At 40.9% G+C, this 17,533-nt stretch overlaps 23 non-coding genes across 23 annotated transcripts; 16 read left to right on the top strand and 7 right to left on the bottom strand.

Moving 5' to 3' along the window:
* Positions 1–398: 398 nt before the first annotated feature.
* On the top strand, positions 399–471 carry TRNAA-AGC (transfer RNA alanine (anticodon AGC)). Its single transcript has one exon. It is a non-coding gene; the product is annotated as a tRNA-Ala (tRNA).
* Positions 472–579: 108 nt separating this feature from the next.
* Positions 580–665, top strand: TRNAY-GUA (transfer RNA tyrosine (anticodon GUA)). The gene is given in 2 exon segments: positions 580–616; positions 630–665. It is a non-coding gene; the product is annotated as a tRNA-Tyr (tRNA).
* A 223-nt stretch (positions 666–888) lies between these two features.
* TRNAN-GUU (transfer RNA asparagine (anticodon GUU)) lies at positions 889–962 on the bottom strand. The gene has a single exon. It is a non-coding gene; the product is annotated as a tRNA-Asn (tRNA).
* Positions 963–2,702: 1,740 nt separating this feature from the next.
* On the top strand, positions 2,703–2,775 carry TRNAA-AGC (transfer RNA alanine (anticodon AGC)). Its single transcript has one exon. It is a non-coding gene; the product is annotated as a tRNA-Ala (tRNA).
* A 108-nt stretch (positions 2,776–2,883) lies between these two features.
* Positions 2,884–2,969, top strand: TRNAY-GUA (transfer RNA tyrosine (anticodon GUA)). Its single transcript is given in 2 exon segments — positions 2,884–2,920; positions 2,934–2,969. It is a non-coding gene; the product is annotated as a tRNA-Tyr (tRNA).
* A 223-nt stretch (positions 2,970–3,192) lies between these two features.
* Positions 3,193–3,266, bottom strand: TRNAN-GUU (transfer RNA asparagine (anticodon GUU)). The gene has a single exon. It is a non-coding gene; the product is annotated as a tRNA-Asn (tRNA).
* Positions 3,267–5,007: 1,741 nt separating this feature from the next.
* TRNAA-AGC (transfer RNA alanine (anticodon AGC)) lies at positions 5,008–5,080 on the top strand. Its single transcript has one exon. It is a non-coding gene; the product is annotated as a tRNA-Ala (tRNA).
* A 108-nt stretch (positions 5,081–5,188) lies between these two features.
* On the top strand, positions 5,189–5,274 carry TRNAY-GUA (transfer RNA tyrosine (anticodon GUA)). Its single transcript is given in 2 exon segments — positions 5,189–5,225; positions 5,239–5,274. It is a non-coding gene; the product is annotated as a tRNA-Tyr (tRNA).
* Positions 5,275–5,497: 223 nt separating this feature from the next.
* TRNAN-GUU (transfer RNA asparagine (anticodon GUU)) lies at positions 5,498–5,571 on the bottom strand. The gene has a single exon. It is a non-coding gene; the product is annotated as a tRNA-Asn (tRNA).
* Positions 5,572–7,686: 2,115 nt separating this feature from the next.
* TRNAA-AGC (transfer RNA alanine (anticodon AGC)) lies at positions 7,687–7,759 on the top strand. Its single transcript has one exon. It is a non-coding gene; the product is annotated as a tRNA-Ala (tRNA).
* A 108-nt stretch (positions 7,760–7,867) lies between these two features.
* On the top strand, positions 7,868–7,953 carry TRNAY-GUA (transfer RNA tyrosine (anticodon GUA)). Its single transcript is given in 2 exon segments — positions 7,868–7,904; positions 7,918–7,953. It is a non-coding gene; the product is annotated as a tRNA-Tyr (tRNA).
* Positions 7,954–8,176: 223 nt separating this feature from the next.
* Positions 8,177–8,250, bottom strand: TRNAN-GUU (transfer RNA asparagine (anticodon GUU)). The gene has a single exon. It is a non-coding gene; the product is annotated as a tRNA-Asn (tRNA).
* Positions 8,251–9,981: 1,731 nt separating this feature from the next.
* TRNAA-AGC (transfer RNA alanine (anticodon AGC)) lies at positions 9,982–10,054 on the top strand. Its single transcript has one exon. It is a non-coding gene; the product is annotated as a tRNA-Ala (tRNA).
* Positions 10,055–10,162: 108 nt separating this feature from the next.
* On the top strand, positions 10,163–10,248 carry TRNAY-GUA (transfer RNA tyrosine (anticodon GUA)). Its single transcript is given in 2 exon segments — positions 10,163–10,199; positions 10,213–10,248. It is a non-coding gene; the product is annotated as a tRNA-Tyr (tRNA).
* A 2,029-nt stretch (positions 10,249–12,277) lies between these two features.
* TRNAA-AGC (transfer RNA alanine (anticodon AGC)) lies at positions 12,278–12,350 on the top strand. The gene has a single exon. It is a non-coding gene; the product is annotated as a tRNA-Ala (tRNA).
* A 108-nt stretch (positions 12,351–12,458) lies between these two features.
* TRNAY-GUA (transfer RNA tyrosine (anticodon GUA)) lies at positions 12,459–12,544 on the top strand. Its single transcript is given in 2 exon segments — positions 12,459–12,495; positions 12,509–12,544. It is a non-coding gene; the product is annotated as a tRNA-Tyr (tRNA).
* Positions 12,545–12,767: 223 nt separating this feature from the next.
* On the bottom strand, positions 12,768–12,841 carry TRNAN-GUU (transfer RNA asparagine (anticodon GUU)). Its single transcript has one exon. It is a non-coding gene; the product is annotated as a tRNA-Asn (tRNA).
* A 1,734-nt stretch (positions 12,842–14,575) lies between these two features.
* On the top strand, positions 14,576–14,648 carry TRNAA-AGC (transfer RNA alanine (anticodon AGC)). The gene has a single exon. It is a non-coding gene; the product is annotated as a tRNA-Ala (tRNA).
* A 108-nt stretch (positions 14,649–14,756) lies between these two features.
* On the top strand, positions 14,757–14,842 carry TRNAY-GUA (transfer RNA tyrosine (anticodon GUA)). The gene is given in 2 exon segments: positions 14,757–14,793; positions 14,807–14,842. It is a non-coding gene; the product is annotated as a tRNA-Tyr (tRNA).
* A 223-nt stretch (positions 14,843–15,065) lies between these two features.
* TRNAN-GUU (transfer RNA asparagine (anticodon GUU)) lies at positions 15,066–15,139 on the bottom strand. Its single transcript has one exon. It is a non-coding gene; the product is annotated as a tRNA-Asn (tRNA).
* A 1,734-nt stretch (positions 15,140–16,873) lies between these two features.
* Positions 16,874–16,946, top strand: TRNAA-AGC (transfer RNA alanine (anticodon AGC)). Its single transcript has one exon. It is a non-coding gene; the product is annotated as a tRNA-Ala (tRNA).
* Positions 16,947–17,054: 108 nt separating this feature from the next.
* TRNAY-GUA (transfer RNA tyrosine (anticodon GUA)) lies at positions 17,055–17,140 on the top strand. Its single transcript is given in 2 exon segments — positions 17,055–17,091; positions 17,105–17,140. It is a non-coding gene; the product is annotated as a tRNA-Tyr (tRNA).
* A 223-nt stretch (positions 17,141–17,363) lies between these two features.
* Positions 17,364–17,437, bottom strand: TRNAN-GUU (transfer RNA asparagine (anticodon GUU)). The gene has a single exon. It is a non-coding gene; the product is annotated as a tRNA-Asn (tRNA).
* Between the last annotated feature and the right edge of the window lie 96 nt (positions 17,438–17,533).

Genomic DNA, 17,533 nt, shown 5'->3' with positions numbered 1-17,533 from the left:
AAATCCTAAATCCCAGTACAACTCGTGCCAAAGGACCAGAAGGAGATTCGCGACCTCTCAGCATTTTCTATAATCAAACCAAACCATAAAAGGTCAATCTTTTTGCTTGGGATTGTGCTGCATTACAACTTTTTTCTACAAACTAGGTAAGTTTTTTTTACTCCCCCAGTCTGGTTCTCTACATACGTAGAAATGGTTTGCTAGAAAATTGCTCGACTTTATTTGTAGGCCATAATTCACATTGTGAACTCCGTAGATGTTCTTCAAATATGGGAGAAAGGAATCTGTACTTAAAAAAAAAAAAAAAAAAAAAAAAAAAAGCACTCAATGGCACATTTGACTATAAGTAAACTGTGACATGGTGTGGCGTGAAACTGATAATGGCGTTCGTCGGGCATGGGGGATTAGCTCAAGTGGTAGAGCGCTCGCTTAGCATGCGAGAGGTAGCGGGATCGATGCCCGCATTCTCCAATACAATCTTTGGATTCCTTTTTCAGTTGGCCGAGTGAATTGTTTATGCCACCTGCTCGTGGCACACACGTCCAAACCTTGAAGACTTTCAACAATGGCTAAATCAAGCCTTCGATAGCTCAGCTGGTAGAGCGGAGGACTGTAGATCTAAATTAGCAATCCTTAGGTCGCTGGTTCAATTCCGGCTCGAAGGAAGTTTTGTGTATTCTATCAGATGTTTTCAACCTTCTGGCAAATACCAGACAGCTATGCTCTTTCTGGACATGTAGACAGAAACACAACCGGAAAGTTTTTTCTCCAGTTTGCCTTGTGAATTCAAAACTTAGGCAGCAACAGTGCTTTTACTTTATGGAGATGCTGAGCACCAATGTGAAAACGTCTTCAACTGTAGCATGCTACCCAAGCAAAAGGAACCAACGTCCCTGGGTGGACTCGAACCACCAACCTTTCGGTTAACAGCCGAACGCGCTAACCGATTGCGCCACAGAGACACAAACGCCTGCCGAACTTTCGTCTAACAGCCGGACGCACCCACCAGTTTTAACCGGAACCTTAAACAATGGTCAGACACCATTTCCTCTAATGATTTTCAACAATAATATGACACAAGAAAGCAAAAAAAAACAAAGAAACAATTGCAGAACCCCAGGAGTACTCTAGTCGCCAACAAATATGTAATGGCTGAAAATTTACATGTCATCGACCTGAACACAAACAGTCATTAGAATTTTACTCTGTACATCTGTTAACACAAGCAGAGTGGCGCAGCGGAAGCGTGCTGGGCCCATAACCCAGAGGTCGATGGATCGAAGCCATCCTCTGCTAAATTGTGCTGCATTGCATCTTTTTCTACAAACTAGCTAAGTTTTTTTCACTTCCCCATTTTGGTTCTCTATATACAGAGAAATGGTTTGCTAGAAAATTGCTCGACTGTATTTGTAGACCATAATTCACATTGTGAAACCCAGCGGTCAATGGATTGAAACCAACCTCTGCTAAATAGTTGTGTTTTATAAACTTCATCATTGCATATCAACTGAACTTTTCTGTCAACAGCAAACGTGTCTCGGATCAAAAACACTAGTCAAAATCCTAAATCCCAGTACAACTCGTGCCAAAGGACCAGAAGGAGATTCGCGACCTCTCAGCATTTTCTATATTCAAACCAAACCATAAAAGATCAATCTTTTCGCTTGGGATTGTGCTGCATTACAACTTTTTTCTACAAACTAGGTAAGTTTTTTTTCATTCCCCCAGTTTGGTTCTCTATATACAGAGAAATGGTTTACTAGAAAATTGCTCGACTGTATTTGTAGGCCATAATTCACATTGTGAAACCCAGCGGTCGATGGATCGAAACCAACCTCTGCTAAATAGTTGTGTTTTATAAACTTCATCATTGCATATCAACTGAACTTTTCTGTCAACAGCAAACGTGTCTCGGATCAAAAACACTAGTCAAAATCCTAAATCCCAGTACAACTCGTGCCAAAGGACCAGAAGGAGATTCGCGACCTCTCAGCATTTTCTATATTCAAACCAAACCATAAAAGGTCAATCTTTTTGCTTGGGATTGTGCTGCATTACAACTTTTTTCTACAAACTAGGTAAGTTTTTTTTACTCCCCCAGTCTGGTTCTCTACATACATAGAAATGGTTTGCTAGAAAATTGCCCGACTGTATTTGTAGGCCATAATTCACATTGTGAAACCCAGCGGTCGATGGATCGAAACCAACCTCTGCTAAATAGTTGTGATTTATAAACTTCATCATTGCATATCAACTGAACTTTTCTGTCAACAGCAAACGTGTCTCGGATCAAAAACACTAGTCAAAATCCTAAATCCCAGTACAACTCGTGCCAAAGGACCAGAAGGAGATTCGCGACCTCTCAGCATTTTCTATAATCAAACCAAACCATAAAAGGTCAATCTTTTTGCTTGGGATTGTGCTGCATTACAACTTTTTTCTACAAACTAGGTAAGTTTTTTTTACTCCCCCAGTCTGGTTCTCTACATACGTAGAAATGGTTTGCTAGAAAATTGCTCGACTTTATTTGTAGGCCATAATTCACATTGTGAACTCCGTAGATGTTCTTCAAATATGGGAGAAAGGAATCTGTACTTAAAAAAAAAAAAAAAAAAAAAAAAAAAGCACTCAATGGCACATTTGACTATAAGTAAACTGTGACATGGTGTGGCGTGAAACTGATAATGGCGTTCGTCGGGCATGGGGGATTAGCTCAAGTGGTAGAGCGCTCGCTTAGCATGCGAGAGGTAGCGGGATCGATGCCCGCATTCTCCAATACAATCTTTGGATTCCTTTTTCAGTTGGCCGAGTGAATTGTTTATGCCACCTGCTCGTGGCACACACGTCCAAACCTTGAAGACTTTCAACAATGGCTAAATCAAGCCTTCGATAGCTCAGCTGGTAGAGCGGAGGACTGTAGATCTAAATTAGCAATCCTTAGGTCGCTGGTTCAATTCCGGCTCGAAGGAAGTTTTGTGTATTCTATCAGATGTTTTCAACCTTCTGGCAAATACCAGACAGCTATGCTCTTTCTGGACATGTAGACAGAAACACAACCGGAAAGTTTTTTCTCCAGTTTGCCTTGTGAATTCAAAACTTAGGCAGCAACAGTGCTTTTACTTTATGGAGATGCTGAGCACCAATGTGAAAACGTCTTCAACTGTAGCATGCTACCCAAGCAAAAGGAACCAACGTCCCTGGGTGGACTCGAACCACCAACCTTTCGGTTAACAGCCGAACGCGCTAACCGATTGCGCCACAGAGACACAAACGCCTGCCGAACTTTCGTCTAACAGCCGGACGCACCCACCAGTTTTAACCGGAACCTTAAACAATGGTCAGACACCATTTCCTCTAATGATTTTCAACAATAATATGACACAAGAAAGCAAAAAAAAACAAAGAAACAATTGCAGAACCCCAGGAGTACTCTAGTCGCCAACAAATATGTAATGGCTGAAAATTTACATGTCATCGACCTGAACACAAACAGTCATTAGAATTTTACTCTGTACATCTGTTAACACAAGCAGAGTGGCGCAGCGGAAGCGTGCTGGGCCCATAACCCAGAGGTCGATGGATCGAAGCCATCCTCTGCTAAATTGTGCTGCATTGCATCTTTTTCTACAAACTAGCTAAGTTTTTTTCACTTCCCCATTTTGGTTCTCTATATACAGAGAAATGGTTTGCTAGAAAATTGCTCGACTGTATTTGTAGACCATAATTCACATTGTGAAACCCAGCGGTCAATGGATTGAAACCAACCTCTGCTAAATAGTTGTGTTTTATAAACTTCATCATTGCATATCAACTGAACTTTTCTGTCAACAGCAAACGTGTCTCGGATCAAAAACACTAGTCAAAATCCTAAATCCCAGTACAACTCGTGCCAAAGGACCAGAAGGAGATTCGCGACCTCTCAGCATTTTCTATATTCAAACCAAACCATAAAAGATCAATCTTTTCGCTTGGGATTGTGCTGCATTACAACTTTTTTCTACAAACTAGGTAAGTTTTTTTTCATTCCCCCAGTTTGGTTCTCTATATACAGAGAAATGGTTTACTAGAAAATTGCTCGACTGTATTTGTAGGCCATAATTCACATTGTGAAACCCAGCGGTCGATGGATCGAAACCAACCTCTGCTAAATAGTTGTGTTTTATAAACTTCATCATTGCATATCAACTGAACTTTTCTGTCAACAGCAAACGTGTCTCGGATCAAAAACACTAGTCAAAATCCTAAATCCCAGTACAACTCGTGCCAAAGGACCAGAAGGAGATTCGCGACCTCTCAGCATTTTCTATATTCAAACCAAACCATAAAAGGTCAATCTTTTTGCTTGGGATTGTGCTGCATTACAACTTTTTTCTACAAACTAGGTAAGTTTTTTTTACTCCCCCAGTCTGGTTCTCTACATACATAGAAATGGTTTGCTAGAAAATTGCCCGACTGTATTTGTAGGCCATAATTCACATTGTGAAACCCAGCGGTCGATGGATCGAAACCAACCTCTGCTAAATAGTTGTGATTTATAAACTTCATCATTGCATATCAACTGAACTTTTCTGTCAACAGCAAACGTGTCTCGGATCAAAAACACTAGTCAAAATCCTAAATCCCAGTACAACTCGTGCCAAAGGACCAGAAGGAGATTCGCGACCTCTCAGCATTTTCTATAATCAAACCAAACCATAAAAGGTCAATCTTTTTGCTTGGGATTGTGCTGCATTACAACTTTTTTCTACAAACTAGGTAAGTTTTTTTTACTCCCCCAGTCTGGTTCTCTACATACGTAGAAATGGTTTGCTAGAAAATTGCTCGACTTTATTTGTAGGCCATAATTCACATTGTGAACTCCGTAGATGTTCTTCAAATATGGGAGAAAGGAATCTGTACTTAAAAAAAAAAAAAAAAAAAAAAAAAAAAGCACTCAATGGCACATTTGACTATAAGTAAACTGTGACATGGTGTGGCGTGAAACTGATAATGGCGTTCGTCGGGCATGGGGGATTAGCTCAAGTGGTAGAGCGCTCGCTTAGCATGCGAGAGGTAGCGGGATCGATGCCCGCATTCTCCAATACAATCTTTGGATTCCTTTTTCAGTTGGCCGAGTGAATTGTTTATGCCACCTGCTCGTGGCACACACGTCCAAACCTTGAAGACTTTCAACAATGGCTAAATCAAGCCTTCGATAGCTCAGCTGGTAGAGCGGAGGACTGTAGATCTAAATTAGCAATCCTTAGGTCGCTGGTTCAATTCCGGCTCGAAGGAAGTTTTGTGTATTCTATCAGATGTTTTCAACCTTCTGGCAAATACCAGACAGCTATGCTCTTTCTGGACATGTAGACAGAAACACAACCGGAAAGTTTTTTCTCCAGTTTGCCTTGTGAATTCAAAACTTAGGCAGCAACAGTGCTTTTACTTTATGGAGATGCTGAGCACCAATGTGAAAACGTCTTCAACTGTAGCATGCTACCCAAGCAAAAGGAACCAACGTCCCTGGGTGGACTCGAACCACCAACCTTTCGGTTAACAGCCGAACGCGCTAACCGATTGCGCCACAGAGACACAAACGCCTGCCGAACTTTCGTCTAACAGCCGGACGCACCCACCAGTTTTAACCGGAACCTTAAACAATGGTCAGACACCATTTCCTCTAATGATTTTCAACAATAATATGACACAAGAAAGCAAAAAAAAACAAAGAAACAATTGCAGAACCCCAGGAGTACTCTAGTCGCCAACAAATATGTAATGGCTGAAAATTTACATGTCATCGACCTGAACACAAACAGTCATTAGAATTTTACTCTGTACATCTGTTAACACAAGCAGAGTGGCGCAGCGGAAGCGTGCTGGGCCCATAACCCAGAGGTCGATGGATCGAAGCCATCCTCTGCTAAATTGTGCTGCATTGCATCTTTTTCTACAAACTAGCTAAGTTTTTTTCACTTCCCCATTTTGGTTCTCTATATACAGAGAAATGGTTTGCTAGAAAATTGCTCGACTGTATTTGTAGACCATAATTCACATTGTGAAACCCAGCGGTCAATGGATTGAAACCAACCTCTGCTAAATAGTTGTGTTTTATAAACTTCATCATTGCATATCAACTGAACTTTTCTGTCAACAGCAAACGTGTCTCGGATCAAAAACACTAGTCAAAATCCTAAATCCCAGTACAACTCGTGCCAAAGGACCAGAAGGAGATTCGCGACCTCTCAGCATTTTCTATATTCAAACCAAACCATAAAAGATCAATCTTTTCGCTTGGGATTGTGCTGCATTACAACTTTTTTCTACAAACTAGGTAAGTTTTTTTTCATTCCCCCAGTTTGGTTCTCTATATACAGAGAAATGGTTTACTAGAAAATTGCTCGACTGTATTTGTAGGCCATAATTCACATTGTGAAACCCAGCGGTCGATGGATTGAAACCAACCTCTGCTAAATAGTTGTGTTTTATAAACTTCATCATTGCATATCAACTGAACTTTTCTGTCAACAGCAAACGTGTCTCGGATCAAAAACACTAGTCAAAATCCTAAATCCCAGTACAACTCGTGCCAAAGGACCAGAAGGAGATTCGCGACCTCTCAGCATTTTCTATATTCAAACCAAACCATAAAAGATCAATCTTTTCGCTTGGGATTGTGCTGCATTACAACTTTTTTCTACAAACTAGGTAAGTTTTTTTTCATTCCCCCAGTTTGGTTCTCTATATACAGAGAAATGGTTTACTAGAAAATTGCTCGACTGTATTTGTAGGCCATAATTCACATTGTGAAACCCAGCGGTCGATGGATCGAAACCAACCTCTGCTAAATAGTTGTGTTTTATAAACTTCATCATTGCATATCAACTGAACTTTTCTGTCAACAGCAAACGTGTCTCGGATCAAAAACACTAGTCAAAATCCTAAATCCCAGTACAACTCGTGCCAAAGGACCAGAAGGAGATTCGCGACCTCTCAGCATTTTCTATATTCAAACCAAACCATAAAAGGTCAATCTTTTTGCTTGGGATTGTGCTGCATTACAACTTTTTTCTACAAACTAGGTAAGTTTTTTTTACTCCCCCAGTCTGGTTCTCTACATACATAGAAATGGTTTGCTAGAAAATTGCCCGACTGTATTTGTAGGCCATAATTCACATTGTGAAACCCAGCGGTCGATGGATCGAAACCAACCTCTGCTAAATAGTTGTGATTTATAAACTTCATCATTGCATATCAACTGAACTTTTCTGTCAACAGCAAACGTGTCTCGGATCAAAAACACTAGTCAAAATCCTAAATCCCAGTACAACTCGTGCCAAAGGACCAGAAGGAGATTCGCGACCTCTCAGCATTTTCTATAATCAAACCAAACCATAAAAGGTCAATCTTTTTGCTTGGGATTGTGCTGCATTACAACTTTTTTCTACAAACTAGGTAAGTTTTTTTTACTCCCCCAGTCTGGTTCTCTACATACGTAGAAATGGTTTGCTAGAAAATTGCTCGACTTTATTTGTAGGCCATAATTCACATTGTGAACTCCGTAGATGTTCTTCAAATATGGGAGAAAGGAATCTGTACTTAAAAAAAAAAAAAAAAAAAAAAAAAAAAGCACTCAATGGCACATTTGACTATAAGTAAACTGTGACATGGTGTGGCGTGAAACTGATAATGGCGTTCGTCGGGCATGGGGGATTAGCTCAAGTGGTAGAGCGCTCGCTTAGCATGCGAGAGGTAGCGGGATCGATGCCCGCATTCTCCAATACAATCTTTGGATTCCTTTTTCAGTTGGCCGAGTGAATTGTTTATGCCACCTGCTCGTGGCACACACGTCCAAACCTTGAAGACTTTCAACAATGGCTAAATCAAGCCTTCGATAGCTCAGCTGGTAGAGCGGAGGACTGTAGATCTAAATTAGCAATCCTTAGGTCGCTGGTTCAATTCCGGCTCGAAGGAAGTTTTGTGTATTCTATCAGATGTTTTCAACCTTCTGGCAAATACCAGACAGCTATGCTCTTTCTGGACATGTAGACAGAAACACAACCGGAAAGTTTTTTCTCCAGTTTGCCTTGTGAATTCAAAACTTAGGCAGCAACAGTGCTTTTACTTTATGGAGATGCTGAGCACCAATGTGAAAACGTCTTCAACTGTAGCATGCTACCCAAGCAAAAGGAACCAACGTCCCTGGGTGGACTCGAACCACCAACCTTTCGGTTAACAGCCGAACGCGCTAACCGATTGCGCCACAGAGACACAAACGCCTGCCGAACTTTCGTCTAACAGCCGGACGCACCCACCAGTTTTAACCGGAACCTTAAACAATGGTCAGACACCATTTCCTCTAATGATTTTCAACAATAATATGACACAAGAAAGCAAAAAAAAACAAAGAAACAATTGCAGAACCCCAGGAGTACTCTAGTCGCCAACAAATATGTAATGGCTGAAAATTTACATGTCATCGACCTGAACACAAACAGTCATTAGAATTTTACTCTGTACATCTGTTAACACAAGCAGAGTGGCGCAGCGGAAGCGTGCTGGGCCCATAACCCAGAGGTCGATGGATCGAAGCCATCCTCTGCTAAATTGTGCTGCATTGCATCTTTTTCTACAAACTAGCTAAGTTTTTTTCACTTCCCCATTTTGGTTCTCTATATACAGAGAAATGGTTTGCTAGAAAATTGCTCGACTGTATTTGTAGACCATAATTCACATTGTGAAACCCAGCGGTCAATGGATTGAAACCAACCTCTGCTAAATAGTTGTGTTTTATAAACTTCATCATTGCATATCAACTGAACTTTTCTGTCAACAGCAAACGTGTCTCGGATCAAAAACACTAGTCAAAATCCTAAATCCCAGTACAACTCGTGCCAAAGGACCAGAAGGAGATTCGCGACCTCTCAGCATTTTCTATATTCAAACCAAACCATAAAAGATCAATCTTTTCGCTTGGGATTGTGCTGCATTACAACTTTTTTCTACAAACTAGGTAAGTTTTTTTTCATTCCCCCAGTTTGGTTCTCTATATACAGAGAAATGGTTTACTAGAAAATTGCTCGACTGTATTTGTAGGCCATAATTCACATTGTGAAACCCAGCGGTCGATGGATCGAAACCAACCTCTGCTAAATAGTTGTGTTTTATAAACTTCATCATTGCATATCAACTGAACTTTTCTGTCAACAGCAAACGTGTCTCGGATCAAAAACACTAGTCAAAATCCTAAATCCCAGTACAACTCGTGCCAAAGGACCAGAAGGAGATTCGCGACCTCTCAGCATTTTCTATATTCAAACCAAACCATAAAAGGTCAATCTTTTTGCTTGGGATTGTGCTGCATTACAACTTTTTTCTACAAACTAGGTAAGTTTTTTTTACTCCCCCAGTCTGGTTCTCTACATACATAGAAATGGTTTGCTAGAAAATTGCCCGACTGTATTTGTAGGCCATAATTCACATTGTGAAACCCAGCGGTCGATGGATCGAAACCAACCTCTGCTAAATAGTTGTGATTTATAAACTTCATCATTGCATATCAACTGAACTTTTCTGTCAACAGCAAACGTGTCTCGGATCAAAAACACTAGTCAAAATCCTAAATCCCAGTACAACTCGTGCCAAAGGACCAGAAGGAGATTCGCGACCTCTCAGCATTTTCTATATTCAAACCAAACCATAAAAGGTCAATCTTTTTGCTTGGGATTGTGCTGCATTACAACTTTTTTCTACAAACTAGGTAAGTTTTTTTTACTCCCCCAGTCTGGTTCTCTACATACATAGAAATGGTTTGCTAGAAAATTGCCCGACTGTATTTGTAGGCCATAATTCACATTGTGAACTACGTAGATGTTCTTCAAATATGGGAGAAAGGAATCTGTACTTAAAAAAAAAAAAAAAAAAGCACTCAATGGCACATTTGACTATAAGTAAACTGTGACATGGTGTGGCGTGAAACTGATAATGGCGTTCGTCGGGCATGGGGGATTAGCTCAAGTGGTAGAGCGCTCGCTTAGCATGCGAGAGGTAGCGGGATCGATGCCCGCATTCTCCAATACAATCTTTGGATTCCTTTTTCAGTTGGCCGAGTGAATTGTTTATGCCACCTGCTCGTGGCACACACGTCCAAACCTTGAAGACTTTCAACAATGGCTAAATCAAGCCTTCGATAGCTCAGCTGGTAGAGCGGAGGACTGTAGATCTAAATTAGCAATCCTTAGGTCGCTGGTTCAATTCCGGCTCGAAGGAAGTTTTGTGTATTCTATCAGATGTTTTCAACCTTCTGGCAAATACCAGACAGCTATGCTCTTTCTGGACATGTAGACAGAAACACAACCGGAAAGTTTTTTCTCCAGTTTGCCTTGTGAATTCAAAACTTAGGCAGCAACAGTGCTTTTACTTTATGGAGATGCTGAGCACCAATGTGAAAACGTCTTCAACTGTAGCATGCTACCCAAGCAAAAGGAACCAACGTCCCTGGGTGGACTCGAACCACCAACCTTTCGGTTAACAGCCAAACGCGCTAACCGATTGCGCCACAGAGACACAAACGCCTGCCGAACTTTCGTCTAACAGCCGGACGCACCCACCAGTTTTAACCGGAACCTTAAACAATGGTCAGACACCATTTCCTCTAATGATTTTCAACAATAATATGACACAAGAAAGCAAAAAAAAACAAAGAAACAATTGCAGAACCCCAGGAGTACTCTAGTCGCCAACAAATATGTAATGGCTGAAAATTTACATGTCATCGACCTGAACACAAACAGTCATTAGAATTTTACTCTGTACATCTGTTAACACAAGCAGAGTGGCGCAGCGGAAGCGTGCTGGGCCCATAACCCAGAGGTCGATGGATCGAAGCCATCCTCTGCTAAATTGTGCTGCATTGCATCTTTTTCTACAAACTAGCTAAGTTTTTTTCACTTCCCCATTTTGGTTCTCTATATACAGAGAAATGGTTTGCTAGAAAATTGCTCGACTGTATTTGTAGACCATAATTCACATTGTGAAACCCAGCGGTCAATGGATTGAAACCAACCTCTGCTAAATAGTTGTGTTTTATAAACTTCATCATTGCATATCAACTGAACTTTTCTGTCAACAGCAAACGTGTCTCGGATCAAAAACACTAGTCAAAATCCTAAATCCCAGTACAACTCGTGCCAAAGGACCAGAAGGAGATTCGCGACCTCTCAGCATTTTCTATATTCAAACCAAACCATAAAAGATCAATCTTTTCGCTTGGGATTGTGCTGCATTACAACTTTTTTCTACAAACTAGGTAAGTTTTTTTTCATTCCCCCAGTTTGGTTCTCTATATACAGAGAAATGGTTTACTAGAAAATTGCTCGACTGTATTTGTAGGCCATAATTCACATTGTGAAACCCAGCGGTCGATGGATCGAAACCAACCTCTGCTAAATAGTTGTGTTTTATAAACTTCATCATTGCATATCAACTGAACTTTTCTGTCAACAGCAAACGTGTCTCGGATCAAAAACACTAGTCAAAATCCTAAATCCCAGTACAACTCGTGCCAAAGGACCAGAAGGAGATTCGCGACCTCTCAGCATTTTCTATATTCAAACCAAACCATAAAAGGTCAATCTTTTTGCTTGGGATTGTGCTGCATTACAACTTTTTTCTACAAACTAGGTAAGTTTTTTTTACTCCCCCAGTCTGGTTCTCTACATACATAGAAATGGTTTGCTAGAAAATTGCCCGACTGTATTTGTAGGCCATAATTCACATTGTGAAACCCAGCGGTCGATGGATCGAAACCAACCTCTGCTAAATAGTTGTGATTTATAAACTTCATCATTGCATATCAACTGAACTTTTCTGTCAACAGCAAACGTGTCTCGGATCAAAAACACTAGTCAAAATCCTAAATCCCAGTACAACTCGTGCCAAAGGACCAGAAGGAGATTCGCGACCTCTCAGCATTTTCTATATTCAAACCAAACCATAAAAGGTCAATCTTTTTGCTTGGGATTGTGCTGCATTACAACTTTTTTCTACAAACTAGGTAAGTTTTTTTTACTCCCCCAGTCTGGTTCTCTACATACATAGAAATGGTTTGCTAGAAAATTGCCCGACTGTATTTGTAGGCCATAATTCACATTGTGAACTACGTAGATGTTCTTCAAATATGGGAGAAAGGAATCTGTACTTAAAAAAAAAAAAAAAAAAAGCACTCAATGGCACATTTGACTATAAGTAAACTGTGACATGGTGTGGCGTGAAACTGATAATGGCGTTCGTCGGGCATGGGGGATTAGCTCAAGTGGTAGAGCGCTCGCTTAGCATGCGAGAGGTAGCGGGATCGATGCCCGCATTCTCCAATACAATCTTTGGATTCCTTTTTCAGTTGGCCGAGTGAATTGTTTATGCCACCTGCTCGTGGCACACACGTCCAAACCTTGAAGACTTTCAACAATGGCTAAATCAAGCCTTCGATAGCTCAGCTGGTAGAGCGGAGGACTGTAGATCTAAATTAGCAATCCTTAGGTCGCTGGTTCAATTCCGGCTCGAAGGAAGTTTTGTGTATTCTATCAGATGTTTTCAACCTTCTGGCAAATACCAGACAGCTATGCTCTTTCTGGACATGTAGACAGAAACACAACCGGAAAGTTTTTTCTCCAGTTTGCCTTGTGAATTCAAAACTTAGGCAGCAACAGTGCTTTTACTTTATGGAGATGCTGAGCACCAATGTGAAAACGTCTTCAACTGTAGCATGCTACCCAAGCAAAAGGAACCAACGTCCCTGGGTGGACTCGAACCACCAACCTTTCGGTTAACAGCCGAACGCGCTAACCGATTGCGCCACAGAGACACAAACGCCTGCCGAACTTTCGTCTAACAGCCGGACGCACCCACCAGTTTTAACCGGAACCTTAAACAATGGTCAGACACCATTTCCTCTAATGATTTTCAACAATAATATGACACAAGAAAGCAAAAAAAAACAAAGAAACAATTGCAGAACCCCAGGAGTACTCTAGTCGCCAACAAATATGTAATGGCTGAAAATTTACATGTCATCGACCTGAACACAAACAGTCATTAGAATTTTACTCTGTACATCTGTTAACACAAGCAGAGTGGCGCAGCGGAAGCGTGCTGGGCCCATAACCCAGAGGTCGATGGATCGAAACCATCCTCTGCTAAATTGTGCTGCATTACAACTTTTTTCTACAAACTAGGTAAGTTTTTTTTCATTCCCCCAGTTTGGTTCTCTATATACAGAGAAATGGTTTACTAGAAAATTGCACGACTGTATTTGTAGGCCATAATTCACATTGTGAAACCCAGCGGTCAATGGATTGAAACCAACCTCTTCTAAATAGTTGTGTTTTATAAACTTCATCATTGCATATCAACTGAACTTTTCTGTCAACAGCAAACGTGTCTCGGATCAAAAACACTAGTCAAAATCCTAAATCCCAGTACAACTCGTGCCAAAGGACCAGAAGGAGATTCGCGACCTCTCAGCATTTTCTATATTCAAACCAAACCATAAAAGATCAATCTTTTCGCTTGGGATTGTGCTGCATTACAACTTTTTTCTACAAACTAGGTAAGTTTTTTTTCATTCCCCCAGTTTGGTTCTCTATATACAGAGAAATGGTTTACTAGAAAATTGCTCGACTGTATTTGTAGGCCATAATTCACATTGTGAAACCCAGCGGTCGATGGATCGAAACCAACCTCTGCTAAATAGTTGTGTTTTATAAACTTCATCATTGCATATCAACTGAACTTTTCTGTCAACAGCAAACGTGTCTCGGATCAAAAACACTAGTCAAAATCCTAAATCCCAGTACAACTCGTGCCAAAGGACCAGAAGGAGATTCGCGACCTCTCAGCATTTTCTATATTCAAACCAAACCATAAAAGGTCAATCTTTTTGCTTGGGATTGTGCTGCATTACAACTTTTTTCTACAAACTAGGTAAGTTTTTTTTACTCCCCCAGTCTGGTTCTCTACATACATAGAAATGGTTTGCTAGAAAATTGCCCGACTGTATTTGTAGGCCATAATTCACATTGTGAAACCCAGCGGTCGATGGATCGAAACCAACCTCTGCTAAATAGTTGTGATTTATAAACTTCATCATTGCATATCAACTGAACTTTTCTGTCAACAGCAAACGTGTCTCGGATCAAAAACACTAGTCAAAATCCTAAATCCCAGTACAACTCGTGCCAAAGGACCAGAAGGAGATTCGCGACCTCTCAGCATTTTCTATATTCAAACCAAACCATAAAAGGTCAATCTTTTTGCTTGGGATTGTGCTGCATTACAACTTTTTTCTACAAACTAGGTAAGTTTTTTTTACTCCCCCAGTCTGGTTCTCTACATACATAGAAATGGTTTGCTAGAAAATTGCCCGACTGTATTTGTAGGCCATAATTCACATTGTGAACTACGTAGATGTTCTTCAAATATGGGAGAAAGGAATCTGTACTTAAAAAAAAAAAAAAAAAAAGCACTCAATGGCACATTTGACTATAAGTAAACTGTGACATGGTGTGGCGTGAAACTGATAATGGCGTTCGTCGGGCATGGGGGATTAGCTCAAGTGGTAGAGCGCTCGCTTAGCATGCGAGAGGTAGCGGGATCGATGCCCGCATTCTCCAATACAATCTTTGGATTCCTTTTTCAGTTGGCCGAGTGAATTGTTTATGCCACCTGCTCGTGGCACACACGTCCAAACCTTGAAGACTTTCAACAATGGCTAAATCAAGCCTTCGATAGCTCAGCTGGTAGAGCGGAGGACTGTAGATCTAAATTAGCAATCCTTAGGTCGCTGGTTCAATTCCGGCTCGAAGGAAGTTTTGTGTATTCTATCAGATGTTTTCAACCTTCTGGCAAATACCAGACAGCTATGCTCTTTCTGGACATGTAGACAGAAACACAACCGGAAAGTTTTTTCTCCAGTTTGCCTTGTGAATTCAAAACTTAGGCAGCAACAGTGCTTTTACTTTATGGAGATGCTGAGCACCAATGTGAAAACGTCTTCAACTGTAGCATGCTACCCAAGCAAAAGGAACCAACGTCCCTGGGTGGACTCGAACCACCAACCTTTCGGTTAACAGCCGAACGCGCTAACCGATTGCGCCACAGAGACACAAACGCCTGCCGAACTTTCGTCTAACAGCCGGACGCACCCACCAGTTTTAACCGGAACCTTAAACAATGGTCAGACACCATTTCCTCTAACGATTTTCAACAATAATATGACACAAGAAAGCAAAAAAAAACAAAGAAACAATTGCAGAACCCCAGGAGTACTCTAGTCGCCAACAAATATGTAATGGCTGAAAATTTACATGTCATCGACCTGAACACAAACAGTCATTAGAATTTTACTCTGTACATCTGTTAACACAAGCAGAGTGGCGCAGCGGAAGCGTGCTGGGCCCATAACCCAGAGGTCGATGGATCGAAGCCATCCTCTGCTAAATTGTGCTGCATTGCATCTTTTTCTACAAACTAGCTAAGTTTTTTTCACTTCCCCATTTTGGTTCTCTATATACAGAGAAATGGTTTGCTAGAAAATTGCTCGACTGTATTTGTAGACCATAATTCACATTGTGAAACCCAGCGGTCAATGGATTGAAACCAACCTCTGCTAAATAGTTGTGTTTTATAAACTTCATCATTGCATATCAACTGAACTTTTCTGTCAACAGCAAACGTGTCTCGGATCAAAAACACTAGTCAAAATCCTAAATCCCAGTACAACTCGTGCCAAAGGACCAGAAGGAGATTCGCGACCTCTCAGCATTTTCTATATTCAAACCAAACCATAAAAGATCAATCTTTTCGCTTGGGATTGTGCTGCATTACAACTTTTTTCTACAAACTAGGTAAGTTTTTTTTCATTCCCCCAGTTTGGTTCTCTATATACAGAGAAATGGTTTACTAGAAAATTGCTCGACTGTATTTGTAGGCCATAATTCACATTGTGAAACCCAGCGGTCGATGGATCGAAACCAACCTCTGCTAAATAGTTGTGTTTTATAAACTTCATCATTGCATATCAACTGAACTTTTCTGTCAACAGCAAACGTGTCTCGGATCAAAAACACTAGTCAAAATCCTAAATCCCAGTACAACTCGTGCCAAAGGACCAGAAGGAGATTCGCGACCTCTCAGCATTTTCTATATTCAAACCAAACCATAAAAGGTCAATCTTTTTGCTTGGGATTGTGCTGCATTACAACTTTTTTCTACAAACTAGGTAAGTTTTTTAGTCTGGTTCTCTACATACATAGAAATGGTTTATAGTAGCTAGATTCTTGTAAATTGCCCGACTGTATTTGTAGGCCATAATTCACATTGTGAAACCCAGCGGTCGATGGATCGAAACCAACCTCTGCTAAATAGTTGTGATTTATAAACTTCATCATTGCATATCAACTGAACTTAGTAGTTCTGTCAACAGCAAACGGGATCAAAAACACTAGTCAAAATCCTAAATCCCAGTACAACTCGTGCCAAAGGACCAGAAGGAGATTCGCGACCTCTCAGCATTTTCTATATTCAAACCAAACCATAAAAGGTCAATCTTTTTGCTTGGGATTGTGCTGCATTACAACTTTTTTCTACAAACTAGGTAAGTTTTTTTTACTCCCCCAGTCTGGTTCTCTACATACATAGAAATGGTTTGCTAGAAAATTGCCCGACTGTATTTGTAGGCCATAATTCACATTGTGAACTACGTAGATGTTCTTCAAATATGGGAGAAAGGAATCTGTACTTAAAAAAAAAAAAAAAAAAAGCACTCAATGGCACATTTGACTATAAGTAAACTGTGACATGGTGTGGCGTGAAACTGATAATGGCGTTCGTCGGGCATGGGGGATTAGCTCAAGTGGTAGAGCGCTCGCTTAGCATGCGAGAGGTAGCGGGATCGATGCCCGCATTCTCCAATACAATCTTTGGATTCCTTTTTCAGTTGGCCGAGTGAATTGTTTATGCCACCTGCTCGTGGCACACACGTCCAAACCTTGAAGACTTTCAACAATGGCTAAATCAAGCCTTCGATAGCTCAGCTGGTAGAGCGGAGGACTGTAGATCTAAATTAGCAATCCTTAGGTCGCTGGTTCAATTCCGGCTCGAAGGAAGTTTTGTGTATTCTATCAGATGTTTTCAACCTTCTGGCAAATACCAGACAGCTATGCTCTTTCTGGACATGTAGACAGAAACACAACCGGAAAGTTTTTTCTCCAGTTTGCCTTGTGAATTCAAAACTTAGGCAGCAACAGTGCTTTTACTTTATGGAGATGCTGAGCACCAATGTGAAAACGTCTTCAACTGTAGCATGCTACCCAAGCAAAAGGAACCAACGTCCCTGGGTGGACTCGAACCACCAACCTTTCGGTTAACAGCCGAACGCGCTAACCGATTGCGCCACAGAGACACAAACGCCTGCCGAACTTTCGTCTAACAGCCGGACGCACCCACCAGTTTTAACCGGAACCTTAAACAATGGTCAGACACCATTTCCTCTAATGAT

This window comes from Dendrobates tinctorius, unplaced genomic scaffold (assembly GCF_039654945.1).
Source record: "Dendrobates tinctorius isolate UK_male_01 unplaced genomic scaffold, ASM3965494v1 ptg000251l, whole genome shotgun sequence".
Lineage (NCBI taxonomy): Eukaryota > Metazoa > Chordata > Amphibia > Anura > Dendrobatidae > Dendrobates > Dendrobates tinctorius.
The sequence above is the reverse complement of the archived record's forward strand: the minus strand, read 5'-3'. Positions and strand labels throughout refer to the sequence as shown.